Genomic DNA, 13,484 nt, shown 5'->3' with positions numbered 1-13,484 from the left:
GGTCTTGCGATCGGTGACTGGGTCTGGCCCTCCGGGTGGAGGCCCAGCTGGCATCTCTCGTCTTCTCTCACGTCTCCTCTGGGCCCATGAGTGAGCACACGCGTCAGACTCCAGGTCTGGTGGTTGCCTTTGACACAGAGGCATTTTCCTTTAGCAAGCGGGGGCAACAAATGGTTATAACAGCTTATACTTTGATATTTTTATAAACGTTTTTTCTCAAGAAAATTTCTTTGTACTTAACTGTAGATGTACAAAGAAAGCTATAACTTAGAATTTGGTTGTGTTCTTTGAGGTTTTGTATTTTTGGGGGATGATTCATTAATTTTTCTAAGTTTTACCAAAGTTTGCAGCTTACAGAACAGGGGTATTTTAAATCACATAACTGCAGACAAATTGGAGCAATATTCTTCTAAAAGTTCCTCTTTTTCTTTATTATTAGGTGGTTAACGTATTAGGAAGAAACCACAAAATCCTGTATGGGCTTTTTCTAAAAATTTCAAGATTCTTTGTCCAAATTTTAGATTCTCAGAATCAAAGCCTTTTACAGATTAAAAAATATTTTTCATCCAGTTCTCTAGCTTTGCCATGCCCCCTGGCTCCCCATCAAGATTCTCTTAGTTGTGCCCAGCAGCATTTGGGTGGCTCAGACGGCCACCACCAGGTCACAAGAGGACCCTTAGCACTCACAGAGCTCCACGTTTCCAATCCAGGGCCCGACGCTTTTGGTTTTTGTCGGTGGAGCCATTTCCCCTTCCCTGATGGGCGCTGTCCTCTGTTTCGCCCAAAATGAAAGGATTAAGTTGTAATCCCATACCTGAGGCCAGTTCTTTTGTCAACGGTGTGGCAGCAACTTCATTATTCTCCTACAAGGCAGGGCTGGAGCTGGAGCTGGTTCAAGCACTCCACCAATGGTCAGCAGGAGAAAAAAAAAAAAATCATTAGAAAATCAATTTTCACTTAATTGAAGATTCTTCCTCCACACAGGAACAAAGTGGGATTTATCACCTCAGTTGTCTCCCAGCCTGGGTAATAACCACATGTTTGCCTGCCTGGGGTTTCCTGGGTAGATAAGATGTCTCCAGCATCCAGGACCAGCAGTATCACTCACACTGACTTCTGGGGGTCTGAGGGTATCCAGGAAGGCAATAACCTGGGTGATGAATCCACTCGGGATGTGGGCAAAAGTTGCCCCACCAAAGGATGTTGAGAAATTCTACTCAGGTGTAGAATTAATAAAAGCGAGAATGACCTACTAATATCCCTCTTTCTGCAGAGAATTTAAAGTAAACTTCTTCCTAGGGCTGCTTTTTATCCTTAGCATTTGCTACTGCTTACGGCATTGAGACTCCCAGGAAGTGCTGAGCCAAGGACCCCAGCATTTGCTGGGACCCCAGCATCAGGAGTGCCATCAGCACTGATGGGGATCATTCTGGGGCCCTGACACCCCAGGAGCTGCTCTTCCCTTCTTCCATACCAGGCTCCCCTACAAATGGCCACTTTGGAGACCAACTCTTCCCCCAAGACAACCCCTGCTGCCAGTTCTGGGTCTAGAGTGTTCCAGGGTCTGTTCACTTCCCAACCAATTGGTCTAAAAGATTCAGTTTGCAATAAGAAAGGGAATGGATCACTGGGATAAATCTGATATGGGTGAACTTATCAAAGTTCAATAAACATAAAAGTGATGAATTTTGAAGTCACATAATTAACTCAGGATTACATGAGCAATAACTGAGTAATTACACCTTTAATAATGCATTGAACTTGTCAGGAGTACTCATTCTGCTCAAATTTTTTAACAAGATAGCCTATAGCAAGTGACTGTAATTAGATACTGCCTCTGAAAACATCGACAGGTCCTAATTGATACCTTTTATTACAAAGCTAGATGCCAAACATTGCTGTTGACTAGACTGAGGAATAAGATTAGCTGTGTTAGGATCATAATACCTACTTGCAAGAATCTCATGCAAGTGGGAAAAAAAAAAATCCAGTTCAACCCATCAATCACCCACATTAAGTTGGTTCAAGGTTGCACTGGTTTGCTCTAAATTACAGCCTGACGGCAGCTGGAACTGCGGGTGCTGCAGGGTAAAGAAACTGGAAGCAGAAGAGGGCGGGGATGGAGAAAGGGTCCTTCCCTGCTTCCCCTCTCACAAAGATGGCCAGGAGAGACGGGTCTAGGAGAACGGAGGCGGCAAAAGGTCTTCATGCGAGGAGTGAAAGGAGACAATATATATGTTTTTACCTTTGGATGATAGATTTTTTTTTTCTCACTTCAAGGTTGATCTTCAGGGCTTTTATTTGCTGTTTTATATTTTCTCTAGAGTTATTTGAGAGATGACTCTAACCTTTGTAAAGATAAGAGAGAGAGGCTATGATTTAGGGGTGCTGGGAAGGTTCCCCATCCTCGGCTCCAGCCCTCGGATATCGTCTCCGTGTGTTTTTCCCTAGACCCCAAACTCCTACTATACAGGAAGCCTTGAGAATCCTCTCAAGGAGGCAAATGTTTTAACTGGAATCAGAGGGCACATACCAAGTACTTCCAACAGCCCACGAGAGGCGATCTGTCTTGGTGGTTAAGAGCCTTGTTTGGATTCAGCTCTGCCGAGGTTCCCAGCTAGGTGGAAGGGAAACGGGCAGCGGGAGGTGGGGATCAGACAAGAATTGTAACTGCTCTGTGTCTCAGTGTTCTGGTCTACAAAATGGCCTTACAATCTGGTATCTGCAGGACCAGGGCATGCATACAAATAGAGACACTTCTAACCAATGACTAAATATTTTAAGAAACTCTTAAAGCAAATATTTTCTATCCTTCAACTTTGACACATACACCTTCAAAATGAAAATGTGTAAAGCTATATCATATTTATATGATTAAAAGACATCAAAATAGAAAAGATGGCTGAGTTTAATTATTGCTGCATTGGTCTGAGTGTGCTGTTAGTGGAACAGGGGTGTCAGGTGAGTAACAAACTAGAGGCATATGTAATTCATACGTTATTTTATACTCATTCTGTAAAATTTATTTAATCTTTCGATTGTTTGGCAAAATTGCTGATGATGTTATTATAATCAGATTTTCACATAATTTCTTGTTCTATTGGCAAGAATGACCTAAACGATTATAACATAAATGTAATTTATTCAGAGTGTATATATTTTCACATATTCATATTTTATATTCATCAAAAATGCAAACTAAAGTCAATGTTGGAAATGTACATACAAACGTAGAAAAATTTTAAAAAGTAAAATGTAAAAAAAATTAAATGTTTTGAAAACAGGATTCTAAAATATTGAAAAGTACTTATTAAAAGCAAAAGGAAACAGAGAAAGGTTATTTTAAAAAGCAAAAGGCAAACACCTTAAAATGAGTAAGTATCGATTATCCAATAGCAGTTAAAGTTGCATTTTTATTTATGAAAAAATTAAAATTTTGTGGAAATTTTGGAAAAAAAACCCGACCAGGCTGGGATTCAGTATTCCTCCAGTTGTTTGTGTGCCGTGCCACAGCGGTATCACGCTTTCTGTATGTTATGTCTAGACTTTCGTGTATTCAAATTTCAGAGAAACACGAATTGCTTAACATTGCAAAATATTCCATAGCTGCTATGTGCGACTGTTGTGAATACTGTGCTGATTTGAGAATAACTTGAGAACGCTAAATTGGAATACAAAAAGAAGCAAGAACATGGATGCTTGTCACCACCAGGAAATGATCCTTGGATGCAGAAGAATCTATAGCGTTCATGTGGATAGGAGAGATTTGACAAGCCAGTTAATTTATCTTTTCTCCCCTCTCATATCCTTTCCAAATTCAGAGCAGCGTCCATCTCTGAAGATGGCAGCAGTGCAACCCGCAGACCTCATGACATTCAAACACAGCCTCCTTTGATTTCAAGGTCATCCACTGGGCAAGAGTAGTGACAAGCATTTCCCTGGGATCTTAATAACATTAACCATGAGAGTGGCTGGGTTAGGGCACTGGGTGTTGCATGACAGGAGCACTGTGAGTTACTTACAATCTTTATTTAAATAAACTTTTTATTTTAAAATAGTTTTATATTCACAGAAAAACTGTGATGATGTTACAGAAAGTTCATAGATATCTAGTCTGCTCTGTTTTTTAGCATCTTACGTTATTAATACGGCATCTTTGGTACAATTCATAGACCAGTAAGTAGTGCATTATTATCAACTGAAATACTTTGTTCAGATGTCCTCAATTTTCCCCTAATATCCTATTTCCAGTCCAGGACCCCATCCCAGAATATCACATTATACTTAGGAGTCACATCTCCTGAGGGCCCTCCTGCATGAGAGTTTCTCAGATTTTCCTTGGGTTTGACGGCCTAGAGAAATTTGAGATTTGAATTTTGAGACTGAATTGGGATTTGTCTGATTTTTTGTAAGTATATTTTCAGTATGAAACATAGTTAAATTAGCATTCTGGATAAATAGCAAATACTTTTAAAATTTTTTTTTAATTTTGGGGGGCAGAGTTAGTTAGGTTTAATTAATTAACTAATTTTTAATGGAGGTACTGGGGATTGAACCCAGGACCTCGTGCATGCAGGGCATGTGCTCTACCACTGAGCTCTACCCTCCTCCCTGACGTGTTTCTTATGATTCTCCTGGGCTTATGGATTTTGGGAAGAAGACCTCAGAGATGGTGTACCATTCTCATCACACGATACCAAGGGTTCATACTATCAACAGGCCTGATTCCTGTTGATGTTGAAAGGAGGGGGACTGACTGAGTAGAGCTGCAGACCTGTAAGGGTGTGGATGCTAGGACCAGAAGGTCTGGGCTCAAATCCCAGCTCTGCCACCTGTAGGTCATGTGACCCCGGGCAAGTCATTTCACCTCTCTGCGCTTCAGTTTCTTCACCCGTCAAATGGACATATTACATACCGACCTACACCACAAGTTTGTTTTGAGGATAAAATCAGTATGCGCAAGGCATTTAAAACAGGCGCTGGCCCACATTAAGGGCTATATAAATTCGTTGCTATTTTTACTAGATGCCATGTACCATGCCAGGGACTTTCATGGGATATCTTTTTGCCTTGTATGCAACCCAGTCAGGGCTACTTAACTTACATTTTCAAGACAAAAGCAGACAAGGAGATGGTGAAAATGAAGGATGCTTGTGTACTGGTAGGAATGAACTTGGCATTCACTCAGTCCACTTTGGGCAGGCAGAGGGATATTAGGTTCCGAGGGACTGGAAACTGCTGAGGTTTGGAGGGTTGGTGAGTAAAGATGGATCCCAAATAATGGGATGTAGTGACCAGAGACCGTCTGGGACTATAATCCCCCTTTTTCACCACCTACTGTGTGACCTTGGGAGGATAACTTAAGTACCTTGAGCTTCAATTTCCTCTTCTGTAAATGGAGATAAACTGACCTTCCTCCCAGGTATATTATATGTTTAAATGCATTTACATGTAAAAATCATTTATCTTTATAAATATAAAAGGCATGTTTACATGTATTTCTTTTTACATGTTTACCTTTATTTGGTTTATGCCATCTTTCTTCAACTCTAAGGTGCTGTTGTTTGTAGTCCCCACCATCAATTTAACAGCAGGTCTTTGGAGGCCTGGGAAATACTGCCACTTTAAATGTAAATGTTAAATATAAAATGAATCCTCATTACAGAAATTATCAAATAAGAAATGAAAGTCCTTCTTAGAACAGACAAATGGAACAGTAGAATCTCATTAAGTATCTCTCCCTCTCTCCTCCATCTCTTCTGCGGAACGTTCCTTCTAAATTACAGACCAACTCCCTGGGACTTGGCCCACAGCCCTGGGCTTGCCCAGACTCTGCCTGTGGTCGCCCGACAGGCAAGGCCTGCAGGAAGGGGGGTCTCAGAATGGTGCTTCTGTGGACTTTCAGCTCCAGGGAGGTAGAAACTGCCTTAGGGGGTGTGCAAATTCCTCAGCTTTGAAGAATTTCAGAGTTAAACATCATTAAATCATTAAACAGGACACGAGAAGGGAGTTAATACGCAGAGAAGCAAAGCTAATTTGGACTCTCAGGTGCCTAGCTGAGAATTGCCCACTTAAACTCTGATCCTTTAATTCATAGAAGCATGTTCTGGGTCCCAGAGATGACTCCCCACCCCCCGCCTTCAAAGTCTGGTCCTCTCTGATGGCCAGGGCAGAGGTACCGAGCCTCAGTAGAATGCCTCTTGCCACCAGGAAGGCTCCAATAATAATACGCCAAGCAGAGAGCAAAATTATCATTTGCCTCTGGCAACTCCCCGGCAGCCTCTGATTTTAATGGATTTTCAAATGCAGCTCTCTTTTGCTGGGACATCCCAAGATTTGATCAGTGATTCTCAAATGAGGTAATTCTGTTCCCCTCTACCACCTGAGAGGACATGCGGGAAGTCTGGAGATAGTTTTGGTTGTCTCAGCTACTGACACCTAGTGGGTGGAGGCCAGGAGTGCACAGGCCAGTCTCCTTGCAGAGAATTACCTCCCTCCATCCCTGCCAGTGTCAAAAGTGCTGAGACTGAGAAACCCTGGATTAGACTTACGGAGGTGACGTCCCCTCAGGCCTCTCTCCTGAAGGCAGAGGGACTCTGAATGCCCCCAACTTTCCTTTGCGTCCAATTTCTGGCCCTGACAAAATGTGGAGAAATGGTATGTGGGTTCTGGAGTCAGAACTACTATATATAAAGTACATAAACAAGGCCTTACTGTACAGCACAGGGAACTATAGTCAATATCTTGTGATAGCCTATAATAAAAAAAATGAAAAGGAATATATATATATTCAGATACATACATATATATCTGAATCACCAGAAATTAACACAACACTGTAAACTGATCATACTTACTTAAAAAAAAATTTTTAAAAAGAATTCCTTGGCTTGAAACTCTGCTGTGTACCTCAGGAGTTATAGGACTCTGGGGAATATCGCTGCACATTTCTAAGCCTCAGTTTTCCCATCTGTAACATGGTGATAACAGTGGTCATCACTGAGCGACCGTGTGGAATTTAATCCCTGTGGTTATGTAATAAGTACTCACTAAATGTCCACTGCTATGCCCGCCCCCGGACTGAAACATCCTCGTTTCAGAAAGGTTTGAATTTACTATATACAGTCAACCTGCGTTTATTTCCCAAATTGATGCAGGCTTTTCTGCCAGGTCCTGGACCTTGAAACCCCAGGCTCCTGTCTCTGTTACTGATCTGCTGCCCGTCCTCAGGCTTCATTTCCTTCCATCACGATCGTTTCAATAGACTGGATCACCGGCGTCCCTGTGTTAATCAGAATCTCTGCCAGACTGAGCTATTGGAAGTGACAATCTGAACAGATTGCTCTCATGTGGACTCTTGCCACAGGGCCTCAGCGCTGCCTACAGAAGGAAATTCATATTTCTTATCATGCCCTCGAGGGCCTGCACCCTAAACACTTACTATTTGCTTTGTCTCACTTTCAGCGATATTCAACTTACACTAGTTCCCTAATACATTGATCTGTGTCTTCCCGCTAAGCCTTTATTTATGACATTCCCTCTGTCTGGAGTATTCCACTCCTTTTAAAATTTTCCCATCAAATGTTTATTTTCCAAGATTCTGGCCAGGGGTAACTCAGCTGGGAATCCATCCCCAGAGCCCAAGGTGGTCCAGCCTTCTTTACCTGCATCCCCACGACACAGAGGGTAGGCTTCCAGTCTAGTAAATTTCTTAGAGTGCTGGATTTGGGGGAAAATAGATTTCACCCACAGATCTTTAGAGAAAGACATTCTTCTAGAAAGAAACCATTGAAACTGGACTCTTCTATCCTTCTAACTGGATCAGGGGTCTGTCATAGCTCGGGGACTTCCTGAGTCTCCAGCCTCATGGTGTTGAGGTGAAGAAGCCAAATGTGCCTCTGTTCCCCTCTGCCTCTGTGATCCTCAGCGAGTTACTTACCCTCATCTGTACAAGTGGCATCATGATCTCAGCCCCCTAGGTTTCTTTGTGCAGATGAAGTGAGACAATTTATGCTGAGAATTCAGCACTGAACCTAGTGTTAGTGCTCATGGATAACCACTGTTCGTGTTACTGGTCGTGTTGGCCTTGAAGGGAACAGTAGACCAGGTGTGACGGTGGGGTACACACATTCCCCTGGGAGGCACGGTGAACCAGGAGATCTGCATGTGGGATCTTCCCAAGTTACTTTGTTAGAGCCGAGCTGCGCCAGGCTGGACGGCCTGGGCCCTGGAGTGTGCCCTTATGTGTGTGGGCACGTGTGTGTGCGTGGCTGCGTGTGTGTGTGTGTATGTCTGTACGCGTGTGTGTGTGTGCACATCTGTGCATGTGTGAGTGTGCACTGACAACTGGGAAAACTGTCTGAAGTCAGGGGTGACCGTGGGGTGTGAGCTCCCTCTCCGGGGTGGGGTCATGCCGTGAGGCAGCACAGGAAGATCCCGGGAGGCCCGGGAGCCACCGAGAAGCATTAGGGTCCTTCTGTGACAAGCCCTAGGAAGCAAAGGAAAGGTAAGCCAAGCAGGGTCGAACTTAACCTCCCCTGAGTTGGGCCAAGGAAGGCTTTCGGTTGTCACATTCTCCCCTGAAGACTTACCCTGGCCTTCAGCCTCAGGCTATGAGGGCCTGAAGGAGGCCAAGGGAAGCAGCCGGCACACTCACTCAGCTCACAGTTACTGAGCATCCAGAGACCGCTGGTGCTTCCGGTAGGCTGGTGAACCAACGAGATGGCTCTTGACCTTCTAGAGCAACATTCCAGTGACGAGACCAAGGGAAAGAGAAGCAGTGAAATAAACGATGGCAGACACTTGGAGGGGATGAACAGGACTCGGTGTCGGAGAACTGTCTGGAATGGGCACTGCTGAGAGATTCCACAGACCGTTCCTGTGTCCGAGGTGAAGGGTCATTTATCTGCCCCACACGTAACTGTGGATCATTTGCTGCGTGCCAGGCATGGTGCTGTCTGTTAGGTTAAGTGAGTTCTTTGTCAAGTGCATAGACAAAGGTCTTCCTTCCGGTCATTTTCTGAGACCTGTTTGGCTCTTTGTTAAAACAGTGCTTATCACAAACTGGTCGGTGCATCTCTCATTAACAAAAGCCATTCCATGGTTTCAGTTTATCGTATTTTATTTTCTTCTATGAAAAAGGTAACATGAAGGGTCAAATGAAAGTTTTTCGGCAGAAAGTGAAGACACCATACCTTTTTTTACCCCCTCAGCTCCGCCATCTGCTAGCTCTGCAGCCTTGGGCGACTCAGTCCATCTCCCTGGTTCCCTGTTCTCCCTCTGAAATGAGGCTGAAATGACAGCCGGCGCCTCCTTCAGCTCCCAGGTAGCTGCATAGAAATGTTAGCTTTTCTGAGGAAGTCAAACAAGTGTTTTTGTTTTATCAACCCATGAATTTATATTTTACTAAAAGATGGATATTTTAGCTTCTTTCAATATGAACTTGTTACCAATTACCCTAGATTAGGGCTGTTATGTGGTCCTAATCTGAAAGTCCTATGCTTTAACTAATTTAAATAATTAATATTCAGCCATTGTTTTCCCCCTACAGTCAGTGTTATAAGATTTTGTGTGTGTAAAGATTTAAACTCAGTAAACGGTATCTTGGATCGGGTTCACTAGAAAAAAAAAAGTGGTATCTTCTTTAAAGCCACAACCGCAGTTGTACTGAACTCCGTGAAACCCATTCCTCCCATGAAATCATTTTCAGACAAAATTTATATTTGATTCGTCACTTTGCAGCTCTGTGGCCTTGTACACGTTCCCTGCTTCTTCAGTGAGTCTCAGCATCCTCATTGGGAAAAGGGTTTCCAGGCGTATCCTTCAGTCTGTGCTTTCTCTCCTAGGAGGTGTTTGTCCTGTTTCGGAAATCCAAGGAGAGGCTCTGACAAGAGCCAGCAAGCCCGGCTGTTTCTGGATCCTGATAGAACAGGGCCGCCTCACTGGGCATCTTTCTCTCGCTTTGGCACTTGAAGACCCCAAGGTTGCGGGAATAAAGGGTGACTTTCGTTAAACAGCTGCAGCTCGGCAGTTGGGTTGGAGGTCACCGAGCTCCGTCAGGGGCGGCGCATAATGTACTTATTTATCACGTCCGCGCGCCCACGTCCCTTCAGTTTGTTCTGCCCAAGGCCGTTGGGGTCCGACAGAGATCAACAGTGTTTCTATAGAGATGAAGCTGCTCGTCAAAACCCGAATTAGATGTTAAATCTTTTTGAAGTGGGGAGGAGGTGAGGGGCGGGAGGAATCACATTGAGCTAAGAATTTATCCTGTGTTGTTTCCTGTGAGATAATGTCCCCTGGAAAGATTTGTTGCCGGGCAAGCTGCAAACTGCTGTTTCAGGCTGATAGGTGTTGCCAATTCATTGTGATGAATTCTGCCAGTCAGAAAAGTACTTTCCCCTCTCATTCACTGGCGCTGGTTGGAAACGGACAATGGTTTTAAGAGCTGGGACAATGTACAATGGCATGTCTGGGATGTGTGGAATCAAAGATGCTTCGAGATGCACTTGGTGCTGCAAAGAAAAGCCAAAAAGATACCAGGCTAAAAATGGTCTGACCTCAGCCCTTGGTCCCCAGCCCACACTCTCAGATGCACTTTTCCTAGTTACTCACTGGGTGAGACCACGTTCAGATGCCACCCCAGTCCCCTGCTGAGCTCCCAAACAGCCCCAATGTCCCATCCCTGTTAGGCTAGGAGGAAGCACAACAAACTAGACTCTGGAGTCAGACAGATCTGGGCGCAAATTCTGATTCTATCCCTAATGGGCTGATTTGGACAAATTCCATTAGCACTGTGACCACTGCATTCTTCAGCTACAAACTGGAGATAAGCACTTATGGGTCTGCCTCGCTATTTGAACTCTCACTATCCAAACTCTTGCTGTCCAAATACAGGAACTGAACAGATTCAGTACATTGTTTGTTTTAATTGAAGTATAGTCAGTTTACGATGTTGTGTCGTTTCCAGTGTACAGCATAATGCTTCAGTCATCCATACACATACATATATTCCTTTCCATATTCTTTTTCACTATAGGTTACTGCAAGATATTGAATATAGCTCCCTGTGCTGTACAGAAGAAACTTGCTGTATATCTACTTTATATATATATATTAGTTAGTACCTGCAAATCTCAAACTCCTAACTTACTCCTTCCCGCCCCCTTTCCCTGCTGGTAGCCATAAGTTTGTTTTCTATGTCTCTGAGTCTGTTTCTGTTTTGTAAATAAGTTCATTTGTGACTTTTTTTTTTTTTAAAGATTCCACATATGAGTGATATCATACGGTATTTTTCTTTCTCTTTCTGGCTTACTTCACTTAGAAAGATGATCTGCAGGTCCATCCATGTTGCTGCAAATGGCATTATTTTATTCTTTTTTTTATAGTGGAGTAGTATTCCATTGTATAAATACACCATAAATTCTTTATTCAATCATCTATCGATGGACATTTAGGTTGTTTCCATGTCTTGGCTATTGTAAATAGTGCTGCTCTGAACATTGAGGTGCATGTATTTTTTTGAATTAGTGTTTCCTCCGGATATATGCCCAGGAGTGGGATTGCTGGATCATATGGTAAGTCTATTTTTCATTTTTTGAGGAATCTCCAAACTGTTTTCCATAATGTCTGGGCACTTTGGATACTTCTTGCTGACCAAAACCCAAGGCCACAGACCCTCTAGAAAGCTGGAAATCTGCTGCTACCCTCATTGGCTCAGGGAGCCAAGCCTGGGCAGGTTCACCATCTACTCCAACCCTGCCCCCTCCTCTGGACACCTCCATGTGTCTCTCGCTGGTACCCGGCTTCCTCCTCTTGACCTTACAGCTTTGGATCAGCAGCTTCTGGTGTTTGCTTCAGTTCTCTCCAAGGAGGCATCTCTCAGGTTGCCTTTCTCAGCCTCACACACCAGAGGTACCGGCCTTTGGCCACCCTGGTCTTTGGCCACTAGCTGTAGAAAACCACTGAAGTCTGGTCCTGCTACGTGCTAGGGGTGGCCTGGCACGTCTCCTCAGGTCTGTGACACTCCTGTGGAAATATTCTGTCAAGTGGATATAGCCTTCTCCTCCCTGCTGCCTCCACACATCTCCACTCTAGCCAAGGAACCATATGGACCCTTGAAAATAAACTCCAGACAGAAGCACATGTGGAAAGAGCTCTGGGATCTTTCCTGGCTTTGGCTGCAAGATTCTAGCAAGGTCCTCTCTCCCCCTGGGCCTTGGTTTGCTTCTCTATTCAAGAGGGTGAGAAGCTCTCAAAGTATATGTGCATTTTCCCAGGGTCTCTGTCATCTTCCGGGTTACCTTTGGGGATGTCTCCTCTAGAAGGTGAGCGAGGTTGGGAGGGAAACCGCGGGAAGGGCCACCTGCTTCAGGAGGTTATGGGGTGAGTGAGGGCATCCTTCATCTGGCAAGGCCACCCCAATTTGCTTCCTCGGCCGCCTGCACTTAGCTAAGGCTGAGGCAGAGTGGCTCAGGGCACCCACACCACTATCTGCATTCCCAGTTTCCCCTTCCTCCCCAAACTGCCCAGGTCTCAGAATCTGCCTTTCCAAGATTTTTAAGCTGAGCTGGAAAGGTTCACTGAACAAATTGTCAGTGAGGCAGTGACTGGTCATAAACATTACCAGAAGACACTCAGGGAGCTCCCACAGCGAACACAGACAGAGATCTTTGCTTGCACAGCCCGAGGGTCCAGGGGGCCGAGCAGAAACATAGACCTGGAGCCCGGTGATGTGTGAATGTGACACCCAAGGATGATGTGCTTCACCGGGGCAGGGCGGGGGGGGGGCATCCCCACATAGTCAATTCTCCAGTGACCCTGCCCCCCAAATCTGAGCCTCCCCTGTGCCAGCTGTAGGACACTTTCGGGAACATGTGGATCTTCCTTGTGGACAGATTCTTGTCTAGGCTGAAAGTGTTTGTCCCCGTCTTCAGGGCTCTGCTTGGTTATAGAGCTGCTTAGGGGGCGAGCTTATGTCCTGGGTGCATGGCCTTCACCATCTAGTGACTGTTTAGGGAGGAGCAAGAGAAAGAAGGGGGGAGATTTGAGGGAGAGTAACTCAAACTGTGTTACTCGGATCCTTTGCATCAGAATCACCGGCCCCAGTTCTGATTCAGTCTGTCTGGGAGGGTCCCAGAAACATGAATTTAAATAAGATGCCTGAGCAATTCTTAATGCAGAGTAAAAATATAAAATCAAAGGTATGGATGACTTTGGTATTTGGCTCCTGAACGGCTCCTATGAAGGGGTGACGTAATAGCCAAGTTCATGGGGACTCTTGTGCTTGAATCCCAGGTCTGCCTCTTGCCAATGTGTGACCTTGGGCAAGTCACTTCTCCTCCTGCCTTAATTCCCCATCTGTGAAGTGAGGATGTTGATAACAGTGCCTAAGTCAAGGGGTTGTTGAGGATTAAATTGTTTCTACATCACCAGTGTTTCTGAGAGAAACTGTGAACCGATCCAGCACAGCAATTCTTCGCTGGTAG

At 44.5% G+C, this 13,484-nt stretch overlaps 1 non-coding gene across 1 annotated transcript; it reads right to left on the bottom strand.

The window, feature by feature from the left end:
- Nucleotides 1-4,535: 4,535 nt before the first annotated feature.
- Nucleotides 4,536-4,608, bottom strand: TRNAA-UGC (transfer RNA alanine (anticodon UGC)). Its single transcript has one exon. It is a non-coding gene; the product is annotated as a tRNA-Ala (tRNA).
- Nucleotides 4,609-13,484: the final 8,876 nt, after the last annotated feature.

The sequence above is a fragment of the Camelus dromedarius genome, chromosome 18, assembly GCF_036321535.1.
Source record: "Camelus dromedarius isolate mCamDro1 chromosome 18, mCamDro1.pat, whole genome shotgun sequence".
In the NCBI taxonomy this organism is placed as follows: Eukaryota; Metazoa; Chordata; class Mammalia; order Artiodactyla; family Camelidae; genus Camelus; species Camelus dromedarius.
The sequence above is the reverse complement of the archived record's forward strand: the minus strand, read 5'-3'. Positions and strand labels throughout refer to the sequence as shown.